At 40.2% G+C, this 15,403-nt stretch overlaps 1 long non-coding RNA gene across 1 annotated transcript in view; it reads right to left on the reverse strand.

Annotated features, from left to right (window-relative positions):
* Positions 1–3,413: 3,413 nt before the first annotated feature.
* The window catches only part of LOC144237577 (uncharacterized), a 77,165-nt gene continuing 65,175 nt past the window's right edge, over positions 3,414–15,403 (reverse strand). The window contains exon 3 of the long non-coding RNA XR_013336898.1: positions 3,414–3,548. This is a non-coding gene — a long non-coding RNA (uncharacterized LOC144237577). The remainder of the gene's footprint in view (positions 3,549–15,403) is intronic.

The raw sequence follows: 15,403 nt of genomic DNA on the forward strand, positions 1-15,403 counted from the left end.
TAATAGCAATAACTGCTCATGCATTTTCAAACGTGGGCTCTGTGTTGATGGAAAGGGAAATTAGGCTGCAAGCTAAAAATGCGTGCCTATCAGCTGGTTAGAACGCCAAGACTTCGAACGGGATAATAGTGTTACTATCTACAGTTACCAAGGTCTGGAGTGAGGTCTGAGATTCTGCAGTTTAGCCACTCCTGGGTTGCTGATACTGCTAGTCTGAGGCCACACTGTGAGTAGTAAGGCCTTAAACCACCACTCTTCCAGGGTCAGACCTAAAAGATATGCCATTGACCATCAGCAGATTTAAGGAAGCATGTCTACACTCATCTTGGCAAATCTGTCACTGCTGCTGAGGCTGCCCCCATTTTTGCCCCTTTGTGACTGGTAGTCTATCTCCATTGTCCAGTTCACCACCTATATGAAAACTCTCTCTCTCTCATTGTCTTCCTCTCATTCCCAAGCCAGACATGAACTCTTTAAGAGCAGAAACCCATCATATTTATTCTAAAAACTGATCACGAAGTTTGAGCAAAGATCTATGTTCGAATTGACTGGGTGGCTCAGTCAATTAGGCATCCCGCTTCAGCTCAGATCATGATCTCTCAGGTTCTTGAGTTCAAGCACTGCATCAGGCTCGCTGCTATCAGTGCAGAGCCCTCTTCTGATCCTCTGTCTCCCTCTCCCTCTCTGCCCCTCCCCCACTCATCCACATACTCTTCCTCCCCCCCAAAATAAATAAACATTAAAATAAATAAATAAAAATTAAAAGTAACAAAAAGACTGGGATTGGAGGAGTCAAGCCCTGGGTTCCTGCTTCCTGAATCTCTTCAATGTGCCCCACAGGGGGACATGGCTCTTGGAGATCTGGGGTCTGAACAGTCCCTTGTGAGCCCTGACATCAGGGAGCCTCCACCACTGAATGGTCNGAGAAATTTCAACTCTGTGTTTGGATACATTGTTGGATCTCTGGATGAATTTTTTCAGCAGGCAGCTAAAAAGACACAGGCAAGTGTCGAGGTGGGGGCAGGAGGAGCGGACATCAGGGTTGGAGAATGGAATTCAGAAGCTTCACAGAGGTTTTGTAAGGATTAGTGAAGTCACTGAAGTGAATAATCAATAACAGATCATTTATAATTATTAACTTGCATGTTCATGTGCTGGGATGTAATCATGTTTGTCTGAAGAGCCAACACAGCAGTTTTAAAGGGATTCGCAAACAGAAGAAAGCTGCTGTTCTCTCCAGTAAGCAATATTTTAGTGGCAAAACACCCTGTGAATGGTTTGTGAGTACAAAGCAGCAAGCATGTGAATAGCTTTTTACAATGTCACGTTCTCTCCTTCCACTTGGGAAGGAAGCACAATGCTACCATAAGCAGATACTAACAGCACAGATGCTGGCGCTGATGTGAGCATAAATGCTGTCCCNAAAAAAAAAAAAAAAATCCCAAAGTACCATGCCTGCATAAATCTTATATTTTTATGAATCACTGCTATTATGGCAACCACACACTGCAAATTTGTGTCTTAGGATGTGAATGGATCTTTCTTGATAGTTTAGCTTATCTCAGGCTCCTCATAATTTATACTTGTCCATGTATCATATCCAAACACGGCTTTGCTTCCTAGGTTGCTCGAGTGGCAGCCTGTACCCCGGACAGCCAAAGCGCAAAAATAGAGTTTAATTGTAATCCAGAGGAACAAAATCTTTCTGATGCCCCTGTTGCCATGTTGTAAACATCCGGCTACAGATTCAACATTAATTTTTCCATTTCTTATCAACAGCAGTTTTCCAGAGCCAACAAATATATTCTACCATTCAATTTTATGCTTTGTAAAAGGTGACCTATACTTTCTTTTCAAATGCAGTTCCTTTAATGAAAATATTGTAATGTCAGTCCATGCAAAGCAAATGCATATTAATATGCGTTTACATCTGTCTCATATTAATATTCATGCCTGAATCCACATCCCTACACAAAGCCAATTTTCTGACCATCTGTGTGATGGCTGGTGGATGCAATGAATAAATTTTATTTGTGAGGGGAGTGATAAATCATGTATCTTCAGTTTTTCACCCACAATCTTTCCTCTTAGGTGCAAAAATGTTTTCATCGTGGTTTGGAATATTTAAGTAAACGAAACAGATTAACCCTTTAACATTCCTACAGTTACTGACAATTTTATAAAGGCCATGGAAATGCAATCTCAACACCTCTAACCAAAACTAGGGAGAAGAGACTATAGATTTACGTGGTTGGATTTGACATCTCTAACTCTGATGTGAGTTCCAGTATCTTATAATAATTTTCTGTGGTATTTAAAATGCACCTTAGCTGTTCTGAAAAGCTTCACAGATGAAGAGAAGGCCTTTGCAAAAAGGGTATATTCCTGAAGAAAGTCTTTACAACCATCAAGTATCTTAAATCATATGAAGTGTAACCATACACAATGGAAAGGTTTCAAACAGGGAAAGTTTATCAGTATTTGGATAATGATCTCGGTACTTTACATTTTATCCAAATGAAATATCAAGATTTCAGCAGTAACAACTTGTTTGTAAATTTGAGGATCTTTGGGGGAAATATTGCATCCAAATCTTAAAAATAATCAGGATCTGAGACAAATGCAGTTAATTAACCTGGCAAACAGAGCCCAAAAGGAAGGATTCAATTGAGAAACAATCATATCATGGTAGAGAGAGCCTAAAAAATATTGCACACTGAAGGAAGAAGTATGATCTGGTGGCCTGGATAATGAAAACTGTGTTGAGTGGTCTAAGATGGTTTCCTTGCCTCTTTCTGGAATGCTTCCTATGAATTCGAGATGATTGGGCTACTAGATTGAATCTAAACCCAAAGTTTCCATCCAATTTAGTTTACCTCCTCTGAGTTAGACAGGGCTTTCCTAAGGTCCCTAAGAATGTCACAAACAGCACAAACCATACCTTCCAGGTCAAAGCAGAAATAAATTGGAACTTAGTGTTCTCACTTACAAGCTGCCAAAAGTTTCTACATCTGCCATGGCAACACTGAACAGAGTGACAAGGTCAAACAGGGACCCTCAAAGCTATCAATCTACGGTACATACAGCCCCAGTTAGCACATAGATATTCAAACCACAAATGGAGCCAGTTCAGAGAAATTTTGTCCCAAAGAAGCAACAGTTACTGACTAAGCACCTGCACCCTGCAAGGGGCTATGCTGTCCCTTAGAAAGCTGACCACTTAGCTGGTATGAAGATAGATGCTCCCACAAGAAGATTCTCAGCCACTAAGTGGGTGTGTGATCAACCTGAATTGAGTATGACAAAAGCAAGTTTTAGAACGTTGATATTTCCATAAGCCCAGGAAATCAAGGAAACTCACCAAGAGGAATTTGAATTCAGTCTTGAAGGCTGAAAAGATTCAGATGGTCACAGAGAAGAAGTCATAGCAGATGGGAGAAGCTTTACAGAGCCCAGAGCAGGAAGTATTTCGTTGGGAGGAAGCAGGAGTAATGGGTGAAATGGTGAGTAGCCTCCTCTGGTTACATCTTGAGAATTAATGATCAACACTGTGGAAGTGAAGAGAAATGATTTTGAGTAGTACACATGTAGGCATTAAATAATATTGAATTATAAAGTCAGAAAAATAATCTCCTACTAACTCTGTTAATTCTCCTAATTGCCTCAAGAAGACAGTCTCAGTTTGGTGCCAATATATCTTTCATACCACTCTAGTACTTGCTAAATCTCTCATTTTCACAAAGAGAGTCAGCCTCAGGCCCAAAGTCTACAGACTGGAATTTGTTTGCTTTCAGAATGTTGGTTTCAGTATTACTTTATTCTATACCAAGTAGTATTTACCGGGCTTCCATTTGTGGTGGTAATATAACATTTCCTTTTAAGGAAAATTTATTTAAGGCTTTTTTAATTTGTTGGGTTTTTTTATTTTTTATGTTTATTTTTATTTTTTGAGAGAGAGTGTGTGCACACACGAGCTGGGGAGAGGGGCAGAGGGAGAGAGATAGAACCTTAAACAGGCTCCACTCTTGGTGTGGAGCCCAACACAGGGATCGATCCCACAATCCTGGGACCTTGACCTGGACTGAAATCAAGAGTCAGATGCTCAACCAACTAAAAATTAGTTGTTTTTTAAAAGATAAATAGTAGAATCAGTGAGTGTGACCAAGAAATGATGAAAGTTTGGAGAGGACCAATGTGACACAGTAACTGGCAAGACAGAAAGATAGCTTGGACGCAGGCCGGAAATGGCTCAATATAGAAGCTGACTGGATTAAATTACAGCCTTTGATTTCAATTCCATTGGTAATTCTATGTATCTCTGTTTCCCTCATACATGGGCATTGCTGAGGTTATGTTTGTAAAGTCTCTTCCAGGCCTAGAATTTTTCAAAAATATATCTAGATGTTTTCATATAAAGGCGAAAGAAATATTACCTAAATAAGAGATGGAGAAATACATAATAGGTCACCAAGCCCTATCCCTCACTGATTTAACCTAAGAGATAAAAACATAAAATACTTCACCAGCAGCAGAAGGATATTGCTTTCATTATATCGCCCAGGATTTCACACCATATACTTAAGTGTGATTTAGCATAATATTGATACTTGTTTATATTTGCCACCTACCTATTTCACAGTGATGTTGTAAGGATTAGTGATATAATATTTCTTAAGCCCTTTCGGCTCTTAAAAGAAAATATGCACTATAAAATCAAGGTAATAGTAATAATAGTCATCATCATAATAGCAATAACTGCTCATGCATTTTCAAACGTGGGCTCTGTGTTGATGGAAAGGGAAATTAGGCTGCAAGCTAAAAATGCGTGCCTATCAGCTGGTTAGAACGCCAAGACTTCGAACGGGATAATAGTGTTACTATCTACAGTTACCAAGGTCTGGAGTGAGGTCTGAGATTCTGCAGTTTAGCCACTCCTGGGTTGCTGATACTGCTAGTCTGAGGCCACACTGTGAGTAGTAAGGCCTTAAACCACCACTCTTCCAGGGTCAGACCTAAAAGATATGCCATTGACCATCAGCAGATTTAAGGAAGCATGTCTACACTCATCTTGGCAAATCTGTCACTGCTGCTGAGGCTGCCCCCATTTTTGCCCCTTTGTGACTGGTAGTCTATCTCCATTGTCCAGTTCACCACCTATATGAAAACTCTCTCTCTCTCATTGTCTTCCTCTCATTCCCAAGCCAGACATGAACTCTTTAAGAGCAGAAACCCATCATATTTATTCTAAAAACTGATCACGAAGTTTGAGCAAAGATCTATGTTCGAATTGACTGGGTGGCTCAGTCAATTAGGCATCCCGCTTCAGCTCAGATCATGATCTCTCAGGTTCTTGAGTTCAAGCACTGCATCAGGCTCGCTGCTATCAGTGCAGAGCCCTCTTCTGATCCTCTGTCTCCCTCTCCCTCTCTGCCCCTCCCCCACTCATCCACATACTCTTCCTCCCCCCCAAAATAAATAAACATTAAAATAAATAAATAAAAATTAAAAGTAACAAAAAGACTGGGATTGGAGGAGTCAAGCCCTGGGTTCCTGCTTCCTGAATCTCTTCAATGTGCCCCACAGGGGGACATGGCTCTTGGAGATCTGGGGTCTGAACAGTCCCTTGTGAGCCCTGACATCAGGGAGCCTCCACCACTGAATGGTCTATGAAGATTGGGACCACAATGGGCTGAAGACCAGAAGCCCTACCAATTTTTCCAGACTGCACAAGCCCTCAGGTTCTTTTACAACCTCAAGGGAGTCACTGACCAACCCAAGACCAGATAAGGTAGGGGCTAAGTCTTTTTTAATGGGATGAGGAAAATATTCCTTAGTGTGATTTTTTTTCTTGCATTAAAATATTATAGGAAAGTACACATACATATACATGTACAAATATATGTGTATATAAGTGAAACTCTGGAAGGATATACTCCAACATGTCAATGGTAATTAACATTTTGTTGGTTTACAAGAGATTTTTTTTTGTCTTCACACATTTCCATATTTTTCAAAACTTCTGAAAAACACCTAAGTTGCTTTTAGAATTAGGAAAAGAAAGTACCAAAAAAATGTCATTTTTTAAAATCGAGGCACATATTTTATTCACCTTTTTTATATGCAGTACCTAGCACAGTTATCGATCACACAGCAGGCGCTCAAATAAATAACTAAATAAAATAAACTATTAAAAGCCCATGCCATAATGGTAAGTTAATACAATCACCCTGGTATACAAAAAACTGTACATGCACATATGAAAGAAAGAAAGTTATTCTGAGATAGATATTCTGAGAATATCACTTTATATAAGACTATCAAAATTATGATGAAAGAAATATCATGTGAGTGTTAAACAAAGGCAATGTGGGCTCAGCGACAGTGGCCTTGATTTGGAGACAGAGGTTCTGCTTAGGTCCCCATGTTACCCACTAAGTACATCCCTTTGGTAAGTCACTGCCCTTTGCAAACCTCCAATACCTCATCTGTAAACATAATTTCCATCAACTTAAACATGGCATTGTTAAAATCAAACAAACGGCAGAATGTGAAAGCAATTTTGAAACTATGATGTACTATACCAGACTACTTATCTCTAGAATATGTATTTGGCAGGATGAAAAAGAAGGACTAAGAATACAGCTAATTCTTTTAAATTATTTATCAAAAAAAAACCCCAAAACTAGTCTTACTGTTTTAAGCTGTTGAACTTTGGGGAAATTTGTTACACAGCAAGAGCTAACAATACAAGGATGCTGAAATAAACTGGGCAGTGGTTTGAAAAGACCTACTTGAGGAGATTATATTTGTTCTGAGACCTAAAGAACATGAATGAGCTCTGCAAACAGCCAAATAAACAAAACCCAGCTAAGTTAAAGGACCAGCCAGCGGAAAGGGGAAGGGACCTGGAACATTTGAGAAGCAAACAAACTTTTCTCCCCAGTCTGTTCATTGATTAGACAAGTCTCCATTCAGCCCCTCTACGTCTCCTACTGCTGGCAATTCTTATTTCCCGTTCCCTTCTCTACTGCATTTGTGCTTTTTCCTTCTGGTGTTTCTTAACAGAATTATCAGCATTTGGGGTAATTCTCCATAGTATAGGATTACCCACATATCACAGAATATTTTGCAACACAGGCCCTTCCCCTAAATTCTCAATCTCCAGTGACAACTCCCGTGAGAATCTCACGTGAGAACCCAAAACTCTCTCCTTCCTCACTTTTCAAAATAGCTTCTAGGAAGACATTATTGTCCCCGGTTTAAAACTCCACGATCTAACCTACAGAAACACAGAGTGGTAATGACTAAAAATACTCTTGGGCACCAAAGGTTGTTAAATATGAAACTTCACTCCATCACTTATCAGAAATCAAACTTCATCTTTCTAAACCTCATTTGTTCATTTGTTAAATAAGCCTTCCAAAGATTAAATGAAATGTCATATGTAAAATAGCACAGGCATGGCACATGGGAGCTAGTATTAAATTATTTCTCGTGGCCCAGCCAAATCCCTCTCACTCTTTCAAATCAGACTGAAGCCAGATCTCTTCCAAGAAGCGCTGGTGGCTTCACTTACCCTCTTTTTTGAATTTATAATGGATGTGTCACCAATGGACACATTCCTTGTAGGTAGGTGGCACATGATGGCTATTGTTCTCTATGGTATCCAGTGCAAGATTTTAAGCTATGTGGCAGTCTTCCTTTTCCTCTCCTACAGACCACAGTGATGGAAGGTCTGCTTACCTTTCTGCTCTTCTATACCATCCTTTTCAGGTGTTTCCCCTTCAGTGTTGGTTGTAGAGTTGGACAATCTCTACATTGCCCACCCCTTCCTTGTTACCACAAAATAAAACACGGGGCCTGATAACCCAAATGTCAACCGCCTAGGTGTCTCCATAAAACCTTCTGGCACTGAGGAGGCAAAGATGGTGTAACAGTCTTAGCATCAGTTTAAAAAATGCTCAAGCATTAATTAACATCAACCCGGGATCTCAGGACTCTCAAAAGAACTCTACTTCCCCAGTCTCCCTTTGCTTGGATTGTCTGCTTTCAGTGACTTCTCTCGACCCCTGTTGTGTCTTGTCTCTTTCAGTCACTCTCTCTTCTCCAGCTCATATCCATACTAATGTGAAATGTGGCTCCTGTGTCCTTTTCTCTGTCCTACAAATGAGGGAGAAGGCAGAGCTTTGGGAGTGACACGAGAACTTCCAGACAACCAGCATAGCAAACACCTGAAGGCTTACTATTACGATTCCTGTTAGTAACATTCCACCATCTCCAATCTCCTGAAATTTGCTTTCCTCACTTGAACACAGTGAGAATCACCATGGAAGAAAAAACAAAAAGAAATAGAAAGTGTATGGAGTAAAAAATATTCTAAATTTCTTAGCATGGACCCTACACCTATCATTAGGACTCTTTCTCAAAGAGCATCAAAGCTGTGAATCAAAGACTTACCTCCTTTTTCTTGTTGCTGCTGTTGTTGTTTCTCTAAAGGATTGCCTTTTTCCATGGCTGCCTACCCTACATTGGATTGAACCCTTAATTTTTTTAAAGAACCATGCCCACTGTAATATGAAGATGTCAATCAGAGATGTGAACTATTGTCTTTGTGCATGACTACCTTCCTCCAGTGTGTGATTGACATTTCCAAGTACCTCCACACTAGAAAGTCCCACCTCCAAGGATTCCAAGGTTCACCTACCCTGACTGACCCCTACAGCATAGCCTTACTTCCCCTGAGAGATGAGCAAACTCTTTACCAATCCCCTGCTAGATTACCAATCCTTTGGGCCATGCACTCAGAGTTTTTACATTTTTGTCCTGTGCCCCCCAATACCTGGTCCCAGTCATAAAAGAAGGCTTTAATGTCTTTATTGACTGATTGATGGTTGAAACCACACCCTACTTATCAATCAGTTTTTGCTTTCTTTATAATTGACCTCATCCACAAGTACTCATGGCAAAGGCACCATATGTTAGTGCTTATGTTGGACTAAATAAAGAAAAGAAATTTGGAAAGAGCTTCACACATCATCTGGGTAATTATCCTGTATTTATAATAGAGCAGCTTAATGTCCCTGCATTAATAAATGACTCAAATGCTGCTACAAGGGCTAAGCATGATTATTGGAGCTTATTACTTAACCCACTCAATTTAAAAAATAAAAAAAGCCTGGGGTCTGATATGGCAGAACAGAACTTAAATGTTCTCTAGTTTCAGCAAGGAACAAAGCTATTTACCGATGTGGGGGGTGAGGAGTGGTCAGCTGGGGGATTCTAGACTTGTCAGTTACAAGAGCCCTACAGACAGGGTGGTTTTGGGGTCTGCTTGGTTCCCTGCCTCGCTTCCTTCCTAACATTTGAACCTAAATCCACTTGGGCCTTTACTTTAAAATCTGGCTCCACTCCAGCCTTGGGCACCAAACTTGTCCACTTGCCCTAAACTGAGGAAGGACAAGGAGCCTTACGCTACTAGCTTTATTCTGGTTTCCAGGTTCACTCTGGCATTGGTGCCCTAATTCCGAGATAAATAGGTTTCTAAGTGGCAGTATCTTGCCCTACAAATAATTCCCAGCCCCCATGCCCACAGGCCGAAGTAGAATTTCTACCCCCAAACTCCAGGATTCTTGGGACCTGAGAGCTGGATCACCCTATAGGATCTCCTGCATTGCACAACCCTGTGTTGGCTACTGCCCCTGAGCAACTTTATGGCAAATAATTTGCCTTCCTGGAACCCTAGAATGCACTTATACTGTCCCTGCTTGGGTTTGAAAAATCTTGAATTCAGGCTGAGCTTTTTAAGGATACTTTTCCTATCACTTCTTAGCTCCACAATCCTCCCCAACATGTACCTAAAGTTCTCAATCCTTAAATCAGTGTTTCCCAAACTTTTATGCATCATGGCACACATAGAAGATAAAATGTGCTCCTTTTTTTGAAACATAATTGACATATAACATTAAAGCAGTTTCAGGCGTACAACATAATGATTCAATATTTATACATATTGTGAAATGATCACCACAATAAATCTCACTACCATCCATTGCTACACATTGTTACAATTTTTTCTTGTGATGAGAAATTTTAAGATCTACTCTCTTAGCAACATTCAAATATACAATACAGTATTATTAACTACAGTCACTATGCTGTACATACAAGATTTGTTCTTAAATTGTACAGATGTTCTTGTCAAAGGCTATTGGACCAGGGAAGGGCCTCCAGCCACTTCTGACCTTCTTTGGCTACATTCCAGCTGTGGGTACCTCTATTTGAGTGTGCTGGTAACCCATCATGGCCTGCTTGCATGCCAATTGTATGGACAGTGCAGCCTTAAGGGGCTAGCTGGCCCCTAGTGTGGTCCACCATTTTAATAGTTTACTTTTGGGTCAGCCTAAAGTTTTCAGGCTTTCTTATCTTTAGCCCTGATTTTCTCTGCGAAGCAATAACATTTCCATATTTTATACCAACTCAAACAAAGATGTGAGGGATGCAGATAGAGAAAGCTTGACTTCTTCAAAACCAAGTTGCCCAATGGAGGAGGACACTTGTGGGGATGAGCACTGAGTGTTATGTGGAAACTAATTTGACAATAAACTATTTGTAAAAAAAAAAAAACAAGTTGCCCAGTCAAAAAGGCTTCCAATTCAAAAGAATAAGAACCTCAGGGCTAAGACAGAAGACTGGAAAAACACACCTCTCTTTTCCTACCTTTGATTACCCCATTTGCCACCTACATTTAGTGCTATACATATGTGCCTTTAAATAATAGCTCCCAAATATTTAGCACTTATTTTATGCCCAGCAATGTGCTAAGCTTTTTCCAGGCATCATCTCATTGACTCCTCACAGCATCGTCAAGGCAGTAATAAGTTACACAGTGCAATATGCTCTCAGACCTTTCATGGTTCTTGACCTCCTCCCCTCTCCAGAATCTCAAAGAAACCTGAGAGGCTCCCACAAACCCAGAAAACAAAGCCAGATCTCCAATCTCCCATCCATATGGTCATAGCTGCTGCTTTATGGCCCAAGCTCACTTTGCCCAGATAGGGACATTGACCCCCAAGGGTCCTGGGTGGAAATAGACATGGAATCTTCGACCTAACAAGCAAACCCTGTGACTAGGGTCCAGCCTTCCATGCTGCCATTCCCTCTGAGGTCCACTGTGAGAGAACAGAATACAAGTATCCACTACACCAAGATTCTGCCAGTTATAGAGGATCTCTCTCCTGTTCTTCCTTCTCTTACCTCTCTAAGGTAAGGTCCTTCCCTCTCTTACCTCTCTCCTAATTCCCAGGCCATTTTAGTATAATCAGCTTAACAAGTTTAGGCTTTCACCAAAGGCAGGAAGTGAAGTTCCCTTCTGACCCAAACTTATCCTAAGGTAAGTGAACCCAAGGAGTGGTCACCTCCTCTTCAGGCACAGGAAAGGCAAAACACAGGTCATATCTCAATAAATGTTCCCGCCACAACAGCAACCACTCAATGTGGTTAAATTTGGCTCTGTTATCTTTTTCTACCAGTGGCATCTCTTTATCCCTTTTTCGTATTTTTGACTTTAGGCATAGGTAGGAAATATTCCTCTTGGTCTCAATCACATCAAACTAGTATAAAAAGGAAACTATCTTAGCTTTCTTTCTTCTGGTCCATCAAATTAAGAAGAACATTATCTGAAGTACCACCATAAAAACAAACATAAAATAATAGCAACAATGCAAAATAATACCCTCTTTCTATCCTATGTATATTTCTTCTTCCTGCTTGGCTCGTCCCAACGAAGAGGTTCAGGAAAATGAGCTAAAAAAAAGTACAACCAATTCTGCTTTGAAAGGATTCTTGGCAGTCTCTAGGTTTTGCCTTATTTGCAACCAAAATAGGTCGACGTTGATATCCTTTTAACCACTGATTTTTCTGAAATATTTATGACATTAACATAACTGCACTGGCAAGATTTCCTACAGGTGCTAACTCTTCTGTTCCCCCAATTTTAAATAAATCCTCAATTCTCTTAGTCCCCAAACAGCCCAGGGTATGCAGTAGCAATTGGCTTTAATGACATAGTCTACATCTACCTCTCTACCAAGGCATGGACAGTGCATACACCCTTGAGGTTATAAGCTTGTCTAGTTATGAAGAAATGTGGCCCTAGTTATATTTTCAGAGATCCCACATAAATAATTCTTGGCTGCAAAAGAAGTAATTGACTCCTCCCTCTCATGTTCTATCCCCTCTTGCAATTGTAGGGTTATAAACTCCCTCTTGCACGAGGACAGGGTCTTTGCTTGTCATGTTCATGCTGTATCTCCTAAGCCTAGAATAGTGCTTTACCTATAAAAAGGGCTTAATAAATATTTGTTGGCTAAATGAATGTTCATGTGAACAAATGAATACACTTTATTAAAAGCTAGAAGATTAAAATATCCAAAGAAGATTCATATCCAAAAATTAAAATGCTGGTGTGTTTAGGTTTCTATGAAATCAACTCTTAAATAAAATTGTTCCCTGCAAGTTTGACACCTCAAGAAGGTCAAGAGAAAATATCTCCTCTCTTTCCCAATAAATAAAACCATTCACCACCTGATACCTGTAATACTAAAGAGGGAGGTTCTTTCAAGATTTTAGTGAGTGTTATTATGCAGTGTTTCTTAACTGGGGTGCTACTGGCATTTTGTATAGGATTGTTCCATGTATTGTAGGACACTTAGCATCATTTCTGTCTCCCACTAAGCATCAAGGGAAAGGATAGCACAGGATGAGTAGGTACAAGCTGGGCAAGGAAAGATGAGAAGAGTGCCCCCAGGTAAAGGCAGTATGTGGAGGGGTCAAGAGTGATAGACTCTATCCATTCATTCTCTATTACAGCTTTGTTAATGCATTCAGAGTCAAGTTCAAAGTCCAACTGCCTAGGTCAGAATGCAGGGGCCACCCCTTCTAGTCTACATGATTTTGGGCAAGTTACAATTCTGCCTCAGCTCTTGCTTCTGTAAAATGGAGATAAGGACCCTATTCTGTAATAGATTTGCTATTAGGACAAAATAGCGTAATCTATTTAAGGTGCCTAGCACAAAGTATGGCATGTAGAAGTGCCCCATAAATATTACCTCTCATCATTTATTATTATCATTATTATTATTATTATTCCACAAACATCTGTAGGCCTACTCACCATATGCTAGGCAGGCACCACACCAATCACAGGCTACACAGAGGAGCAAGATGCAGTGTGGGTGCTAGTAAGTCAGAAGACAGACGTAAGCAAATGAGAGCAATGTGCACAAAGGAAACACTCAATACAAGATGGTTTGGGTAGCTGCCATTGTTAGAAGTAATAATAGTAATAAACAAGTGCAGTAGAGTATTCCCAGTGCTATGATGGAATCTGAAGACTCACTGTCACCTTTCTGCCCGCCTCCATCCTCCACTCATGACATCTTCCTTCTCTCCTAAGCCACTTCCAGTGCTGTCAGCATCAAAGGCCTCATTTTCACCCACTTCCTCCATAAAATTCCCTCCTATGCCAGCCCTCATTGTCCTCCCTCTCGCTGCTCTGATTTACTGCCTAATAAGAGGGTCTTGTCTCGTTCGCTGCCTTTTCACAATTGGGACTAGAAAAATCGACAGGCATTTAAGTGGTGTGTTCTACAGTCTTTTTTTAAAGTTTATTTTTATTAAATTTTTTTTTCTACAGTCTTAAAATAAGGGAAATAATGGGCCTATGAGCTCATTCCAAGTAATCAAATAAATATGTTTGTCATGAAAAATTCATGTATCAAAACTGACCAACAAATCATGCAGTATCTTGGAGTCATTTTATCATAGTTAACTTTCCGTGCTACTTGTTAAAACCCGATTTCTCCACCACCTACTCACAGCCAGTCCTGTTAAGTCAGAATGCCCAGGAGTGAAACATGGGGATCTGTTTTTAACTTGCTCCCCAAGTGGCCATTGCTGAAGGTAAGTTCGGGAAATACTGGCTTGCCCCAGTTACTGCTGCTGTGAAAGAAACATCCCAAAACTAAGTGGTGTACAATAACTTTATCATTCCCATGGATTTCCTGTGTCAGAGCCTGGGAGAAGGAAAAGGGAGCATCATTTGTCTCTGCTCCTGAGTGCTTGCAAAGATCTCAAGGTGCAGTCAACTGTCGCCCTGGGCCCCTAGAAGCGGCCCCTCCAGCATGGAAGGCTCAGGGTGGTGGGATTTCCTTACAGTGTGGCTGGCTTCTCCCAGAGTGAGCATCCCCAGAGAACTGGTTGGACAGTGCATGGCCTCCCCTGACCAAGCTTCGGGATCACGCGGCATCACTTTTGCTGCATTCTGTGAGTCAAAGCAGTCACAGACCTACCTAAATTCAAAAGGAACAGACAAGCCCCTGCCTCTCAATGGGAGGACTAGCAAAGAATTCAGGGCCATATTTTTAAACTACCACATGTCTTGTTTCACATGCACCCACAAACTTTCTTTTTCTGTAGACATTCTTCACATTTGTAAGGTTTTGACAAATACCAGAGCAAGGTTATGGGTTACTGGTTCCTTGGAACTCATCAATAGTCCCAGATGATGCCTAAAGCTCCTTATGAGAATATTCTGCTTTGTAAAGTTGGTTCTTAATACCTTCAATTCGGAAGCAACCCTTGTTAATCCTGTCTTTAAATTCATTGCCTCTAATCCATACTCTCTTTGGACCTCTTCAGAGAGGTTTAGAAACATTAACAATGTTTTACTCATCTTTTTGGTTCATATAAAACTAAGGATTAAAATCCTTGTAGTACACAGGTTATAAATGATGTCCTCTCCCCCTTCCAGATATTTCCTATAAAATATTCAGTCTTACACAAAATATTGTGATCCAAAGTCTAGAGAGATTAAAGGATGAATTTTCATCCTGATTCATCATGCACACGTACAATTCTTTTGGCTGGTGTCTGTTTTGTTTATACATTTGACCATGTTTTATTCATGTTCCTGTATATAATTGTCCACATTTATGTCACACAATACATTCAAATGCCTAAACATTATAAATATACAATACAATTTTATACTACTTAGGATTACATAGAAATTAGATGTGTCAGGTTTTTGTGTATTTTAATATGACACTAAAATAGTTGAGTCCGTAAGTTCAAAATTTAAAGCATATTAATCACTTTGTTACAGTAAAATGCACAGATGCAATAGAATAATAGCAGCCTGTGTGATTGCTCTAGCAAGTTCTATTAGAAATGTGTGTATTTTCGCCCGAAACACAAACAACCCAGTGAAGAAATGGGCAGAAGATATGAACAGACACTTCTCCAAAGAGGACATCCAGATGGCCAACAGACACATGAAACGATGTTCAGCATCCCTCCTCATCAGGGAAATACAAATCAAAACCACACTGAGATACCACCTCAC

The sequence above is a fragment of the Crocuta crocuta genome, unplaced genomic scaffold (assembly GCF_008692635.1).
Source record: "Crocuta crocuta isolate KB4526 unplaced genomic scaffold, BGI_CrCroc_1.0 scaffold235, whole genome shotgun sequence".
In the NCBI taxonomy this organism is placed as follows: domain Eukaryota; kingdom Metazoa; phylum Chordata; class Mammalia; order Carnivora; family Hyaenidae; genus Crocuta; species Crocuta crocuta.